The sequence below is a fragment of the Penaeus vannamei genome, chromosome 14 (genome assembly GCF_042767895.1).
Source record: "Penaeus vannamei isolate JL-2024 chromosome 14, ASM4276789v1, whole genome shotgun sequence".
In the NCBI taxonomy this organism is placed as follows: Eukaryota; Metazoa; Arthropoda; class Malacostraca; order Decapoda; family Penaeidae; genus Penaeus; species Penaeus vannamei.
Genome location: NC_091562.1, coordinates 37,866,357 through 37,873,856, shown reverse-complemented (window position 1 = coordinate 37,873,856; position 7,500 = coordinate 37,866,357). Strand labels below are relative to the sequence as shown.

The 7,500-nt window shown below is 37.9% G+C and overlaps 1 protein-coding gene across 1 annotated transcript in view; it reads left to right on the top strand.

The window, feature by feature from the left end:
• LOC113803537 (adenylate cyclase type 8-like) overlaps positions 1-7,500 on the top strand; it is a gene marked incomplete in the record, with an annotated part of 337,324 nt that overhangs the window by 5,047 nt on the left and 324,777 nt on the right. The window contains 1 exon segment of the mRNA XM_070129915.1: positions 1,366-1,719.

Here is a 7,500-nt window from a genome sequence, read left to right as displayed (position 1 = left end):
CTTTCCTTATTTTTTCTTATATTTTCCCTTCTTCATCCCCACCAAACCATCTTATATCCTTTTCATTACTAACTCCATCCAAAAATCCCCCACCCCCTCTCAAGAGAAAAATCCTTGAGACCCCCCTTAAATCCTTCAGCCACCCTCCCCCTTAAAATCTCTGCCCCCCCCCCCCTTCAAGAAAATCCTTCAATCCCCCCGTTTAAAAAAAATCCTTCAACAACCCTCCAAAAATCTTTCAGGTCGCCATTTTTAAGAAAAATCCTTCAACCCCTTAAAAAATCCTTCTTTTATCCCCACTCAGAAAAATACTTCTATCTCCCCTCCTTTATTCCCCACTTCAAAAAATCGTTTAACCCCCATCCCCTCTCAAGAAAAATATATAATCTTCAATTCCATCCACCCCCTCAAAAGAAAAAAAATGAATAGATAAAAAAGAATAAAAAAAAAACAAAATAAATAAGTAAAATAAAATAAATAGATAAGTAAATAAAAATAAAAATAAAATCCTACAGCCCTTCTCACCCGCCCTTCCGCACGCCTCACCTCCTCCTCCCGCCCACCGCCCATCCTCGACGCCTAACCGAGAAAGCATTTAGGGCGCTGCTGCTGCTTCTGTTTTATGATAATGGGGAAAATTTTCAATGATGTATTGCCGATTACACCTACATGATATTTGCATTTGTTTATGGTGATGATGATGGTGCTGTGATGATGGTGAAGGTGATGGTTGGTGTTGGTGTGTTTAATTATTGCTTTGCAAGTAATGATAATTTTATGCTTTATGTAATATGTACTGTGAAATGTATAGCGGTGCTTAAAAAGAGAATAAGTAATAATTATACTAATGACAGAATGATAATATATTGGTACGAATGTTACTCATAACAATGATTAAAATAATGATAATAATGATGGAGAACTAACATTAATAATAATATCGATAAGAGTAACAACAAAGATAGTACAAGGTGTAATACAATGGAAACGATGGTACACGATGGTAACGAAAATGTTAAAACTTGTTGTTACTGTACCAAATATGACTTCTGATGATGGTAGAAAGCTAATAATGTACAAGTACTTCGGCATGTTGAACGGGGATATTATAATGATATTTGACTTTAGGACTAAATGCGACGGTGTTAACTACAGTATCCATTATGATAATGATGATACTGCTATTGCAATAATGCCATTAATAAACAGTCCCAACAAGATATAGCAAAATACTCTATGTATATACTGAGAGGAACTATTATTTCCTCGATAGGTTTTGTTCGTACAATTATTTGCAACTCAATAGCTGCAATTTATGTAATCCCCATAACCATATTCTTTTATAACGTTGCATTGCATTTTCAGCATACTAGATGAGGATAGGTCTATAACTATTGCTCACCAACTGAACAAAAGTGAAAATAAACTAGAATGGAAAATCGTTGTGATCGTTAGTGAAATGTGATATACGTAAAAAAGGAAGGAGTGAGAGATAAAGAAAAAAGAAGAAAGAAAGAAAGAAAGAAAAAAAAGAGAATCTATATGCATGTAAAAATATGAGAACGCTATTTCACAGAATTGAAAACTGCGTCGTGGAAAATTACACGAGCTGACCAGAGCATCCAGACAGGGCCGTCGTCCGAATCCTCAGCCGAGGTGAATAGCCAGACGACTTGATGGATAGGCAGGAGACCCTAGCTGCCTCCAGTGGGTCCAAAGGTGAGTGAGATGAATAATGCGAGTAATGTGGTGTCGCGGGGAATGAAGAGGTCGTCCCATCTCCGGACAGATGGGGAGAGGAAGAGGATGAAGACGGAGTCGCGCCTCGTTATTTGTTAATTTGAAGGGGATCTCCACACGTCCGTCTTTTCTGATTATGTTTTTTTTCCTTTTTTCTTACTTTTTCTTCTTTTTCTCTTTGATTAATGAATAAAATTGTCGATGACTTCCTGAATAAATGGCATGGTGAGGGTTCACCAATAGCTTCAGGAAACTTGAAGCAAAAGATGAAGCATTTCTCAGCACGTGGAGCCAACCGTCTCTACTTTCGACCAGCGGCCTGGAGGGACCCTTGCATAGGCCTACTTGACCCTCGTAATGAGACGGTTGGAGGTTTTCTCGTACACTCGAGAGACTCCTCAAGATCCCAGCGTATGATGAAGTTGTTTTCGCCGAAGTTTGAAAAAGTAATTTTACCCTCACTCTCTACTTAGCCAATTTTATTGTCATTAGATGAAGTAATTACCATAATTTCCTACGTCATTTTTTAAAAATCTATTTTTAAGCAGCGTAGTAAATAAATTCGTTACGCACACAATCCAAAAGCACCGATATGGTTGTACAGATTTGACATTCTAATATCTATCCATTGGATATTGTGACGACAAGGTTCTCATTGCCGCAAGAACCAGCGGGTTGAGTTAACTGTTGCGGTCGTGTCAGATGCAACGGGATGTAACAATAAAGCAAGATCAATAAATCGTTTTACTAATACGAACAATAGCACGTCGCCTGTCCTTTCAGACTGAAGACTCTTCAACCTCTTGTACCCAGTATATGTTCGTGCTTTGCGAAATACCTTCGACTTAAAAAAAAGAAAGAAATAACAACTCGAGTACTCTTTTGATCTTCGTAAAAAAAAGATGAAAGAATAAATAAATAAACAAGCAGGGAATTAAACAAGATTTTATAAGCGGAAAAGAGTTTACGTCACGTAAATAGCTAAGGAGTGTAATGTAAGACACGGGCAAGCCAGTAAGTTTGAATATTCTCAAAGTCAAGGGAAAGCGGGCACTCGCCGCAAGTACAGTACTTTGAACTTTGCGTGTCGGGTTTGTCATGAGTTAGCTGGTAGACCGGGTGCCATTAAATAAAACATATATGTATCTTTTACGAGCTACTGCATGACCTCTCACTTTCACCGGCTGATTCTACGTTCTTGAGAAACTGAACGCAATGTTAGGTGTTTCGAAAAATGATTCGATAGAAATGTAAATCGACATATGGATATACGAATAAGAGAAGTAGACAGATTATACAGAGACAGATGGAGGAACGTACTGGTAAAAATCTTAGGCAGATTGAATAAAGAGAAAGATTGAGTTAGTAAGTAGTAACTTTTTTTCCTGTACATAATATTGTAAAAAGGAATAAATTCGGGTTTTCTTTTTTACCTCTTACTATCCCTCTAAGAGATGCTTCGAGTTGGATAAGCAGGCGGTAAGACAAAAATACACAGATTTAATCCAAACTGTAGATACGCATCTCATTTTTTTCCCCAAAATTTACATAAAACAACTTTCGAAACTCTCTTTGTCCGTTTTTTTTTTAACTCATACTAAAACAGATCACGTCTGATCTCTGATGCTGGATGTGTCTGATACACGGAGAAATATTTAAAGGTGATTTTAACATGGTATTTCTTCTCCGTGGTTCGTTGGAAGAAAGAAAATGCTGATGGCTGCTTTCGTTGTCCGCCTCAACGGATCTTGCCGGGGGGGGCGGTTGGGGAGGGGGTAGGGGGGGTGGGGGGGGTAGGGGGGGCTTTCACGCTGCGGGGAAAAAGTAACACTTAAAAGTTTTCCCCAGAAAGTTTTTCTCCATTTTGTATACGCAGGATGGTCTGCTTTCTGCACCTCCTGTGAGAAGCCAAGCAAGCTGGTGGCTAAACAAGTATGGGGAAATTTTAAAAAGGAAAAAAAAAAGGAAACAAAAAAATGGAACGCTGATACATCCTCGTAAGTATTAGATTTTTTTTATACGGGGATGAATTCATACATATGTGCGCCCACACACACACACACACACACACACACACACACACACACACACACACACACACACACACACACACACACACACACACACACACACACACACACACACAAATTCTCTCTTTCTGCCTCTCTCTCTCTCACTCTTTCTCTCTCTCCCTCTCTCACTCTCTCTCCTATCTCTCTCTCTCTCTCTCTCTCTCTCTCTCTCTCTCTCTCTCTCTCTCTCTCTCTCTCTCTCTCTCTCTCTCTCTCTCTCTCTCTCTCTCTCTCTCTCTCCCTCCCCCTCTCCTATCACTCTCTCTCCCTCCCTCCCTCTCTCTCTCTCTTGCTAATATCAAGACGATAAACACTATCATCAAGGCTTTAAGTGGCATATGATTACTCGTTAAAAACTATCATGTAGGTAACAAGTTTTCTCATTAACTCCTTTAAGTTGGAAGATCCACAAGCTTCCATGTTTCCTTATTTTGTCATGGAATATCTGGAAGAACATCACTTTTCTTATGGATAATATCAAGTGAAGAAGATAACATTCATATTTATCAGCTGCCAATGTTTTTTAATGAAGTTACTTGTGGATGATGTGTCCCTTGCTACTTTTTTCTGCCATGCGTATCTTTCTTGTATTAACCGAGAATATGATTTTAATGCTTGACAGTAGGTTATAATTTAGCATAGGAAAAAAGAGTGAGCTGACAAAACGTGAAAATGCTCAAAAGACAGAAGGAAAGTGTGGATTTGATTTTCCCCATTGAGGAAGACCGCAACGAAATGTTCCTGTGTGCGGAATTCACAAACGCACTTGCGAGGGTCAAATCGATGGTAATTACAGTTACCATCGTAAACAGACAGCGGTGATATTTGATGACAACTTACCATCGGAGTTACCATGATCGGAGCAAAGCTAATTCTGCTGGGAACTTCATGGACGACGATGTTATCACGTGTTATCTCTTCCGAAAGTCAATATTTAAGCAAAGATTTGGGTTTGTTTTAATAACTGTTATGATTGCAACGATGGCAAGCGCATAGCACAAGGTCGTGATGTAGAAATGCCTAGACCAATATGAGAGTATAAAAAGTATATAGAATTACTAGATCGGTGAACTCCTGAAGCATTTTTCTCTAATGTTATTATTACAAATTCTGAAGAAAAACACACTTATTGATCCATAAACTAGCAACAGAAACATTAAACGAGTGTAGCAGCTTCTGTCTCTGTGGCAAAGGACAACAGAGTCCAAACAGCGTGGAGCAGCAACGAGTTTGATTGATTTCCTTTGTTTGACGGTAAATGGCGAACAAAAAAATGTATGTTTTCTTCAGGTTCTTTTTTGACAGTGAAAAGAAAAAAGTAAATAAATAGATACAAACTATGTTTAGACTGATTCATCGGTTGACGATAAATGATATGTTATAAACTCGGTACGTGTATGCCATGTCTGTACTGGTTCTTATTTTGACGATAAATAGCCAAGTAGTTATTTTAACATCCTTTATAATGGTTATACTCGAACAAATTTTTATTTACAAATTTTCTACTTATGCTCATATGGTGCAATCATGATTTAAAAATGCGCTGTTGCGTCGTGTTTTGTCTACACGTTACGTAACTGGCTGAATGAGCAAAAAAAAACAAAAAAACTATGCATGGCATTCGCAGATTGGCAAAATGGTTTTATAAGAGCCATCTGTTGGCTACCATTAGAACGAGTCGATTACGACTGCAGTTCTGCCGCGGTAAGTTACCATCTCTTCGTGAATCCCACTTTACCGTCGCTGGTAAACGCGATGATAACTGACTGCTGGTAAATGCGTTACGATCGGTTGTTAGTGCGTGCGGCACTTGGATGTCACGCTACTTTGCGTAAAATTTGGTTTAAAATATATATTCCATATCACGATGTTCATTAGTTGAGATTAACTACATCAATATTAACTTTATTTGAATAATTATTTTCCCCCGTACCCTTCTGAACAGTGCTAGGTCACACAAACATATATATATTTATATATGTGTATATGAATGTATATGGCTGAGCACGGGTTACACATCGCGTGACGTACCCAGAGTTTTCCAGTCTCTCAGTCTGTGATCTCTTATTTTATTGCAATATTTGTTCAGTCTACCGTGTAGGGCACTCTTAGAAGTAATCTGTGGATTTGATTAGATTTTTTCTTATTTATTACTAGTAATGTTGTATTACAATATTTGTGTTAGTTTTCCAAAGTCCACATTCTAAGGCTACCGACCTATTTTGTCACCATTATAATATATCTAATCGTAATGCAGGGTCAGTTTTCAGTCAAAATTTTATTTGTTTTTACAACATTGTGAACTTTTTTCATTAACAATAAGGTTGTCGCTTGCGCGTTTTGCCATTTGATGTTCTTGTGCTTCCGAGATATTGGATGCCAGTGACTAGGATATATTTTGACGTCTTGCCTCCCGTACGTCTTCTTTGGCTTTGATCTTGGCTTTTCTTTTGTCCGCACTGATTCCCATGCCGTCGGTTGCTGTGGCTCAATGCAGCCTTTATTATGAGGTCTTCGAGTCCTTTTTCTTGAGTTTTTTAAGGATACTTACCCAGGATCCGGGGTTTATGATGTGTCTTGGCCTTCTGTTGTGCTGGGTCGTGGGTTTCGTTACTATAATCCGTAATTTTGGGGAATAGATGCTAAATGGCAATGCGCGTGTGGGAGATAGAATGTATACACCCACAAACACATATAGATTAATACCAAAGAACATGAAATGTATTCATATTGACAAATGTAGAAAAGGTGAGGATGAGAATGGATATCTTCACAATACAAGAGATGTATTTGACCAGTTTCGATTCTATATTCCTCAGAAATACATACATTTCTGACGAAGACAGAATCGAAACCGGTCAAATACATCTCTCGTATTGTGAAGATATCCATTCTCATTCATACCTTTTCTACCGAAGAACATCTCGGCGAACAATCCGCTAAGCGCCCCGCCAGGAGCCACGGCCGCTGTATCGACTGCATCTGAAGGTCTAGCGAGCGTTGCCTCTCCAAAGCGTCCCCGTCTGCCTCCAGATGGTGTCTGTGGCTCGCGCGCGCATCGCTGCCGGACTTCCGTGGCGGACATCTCCCTCGTTACTTTTGTAGGGAGATGAGTGAATGATAAGAAAACTTTATATACATACATACATATATATACAGAAATATACATATACATATATATACAGAAATATATATACATACATACATACATATACATAAATATACATATATAAACATATATATACAGAAATATACATACATATATATATACAGAAATATACATATACATATATATATACATACATACATATACATAAATATACATATGTATACATATATATATATATACATACATATATGTACATAAATATACATATCTATACACGTACATATGCGTGAGTGAATTTGCTTATATATATTCATTATATATGCATGCACGTGTGGACATATGTGAATAGTCCTGATGAAAAAACAAAACAAAAAAAAACGATTGATATACAGTCGGTCGACTTCTTATATGAACTTAACTGCTGATGCCCATTACGGCGTGTTCACAAATATCCTATGATGTATTTAGGATAAAGATTTAGTTCCGATCACACCATGTGACATATGCAACAGCCAATAACATTTTCAAATGAAATGCAAAATGTTTTTTTTATGGGGAAGGATACAAAATGAAATCGAA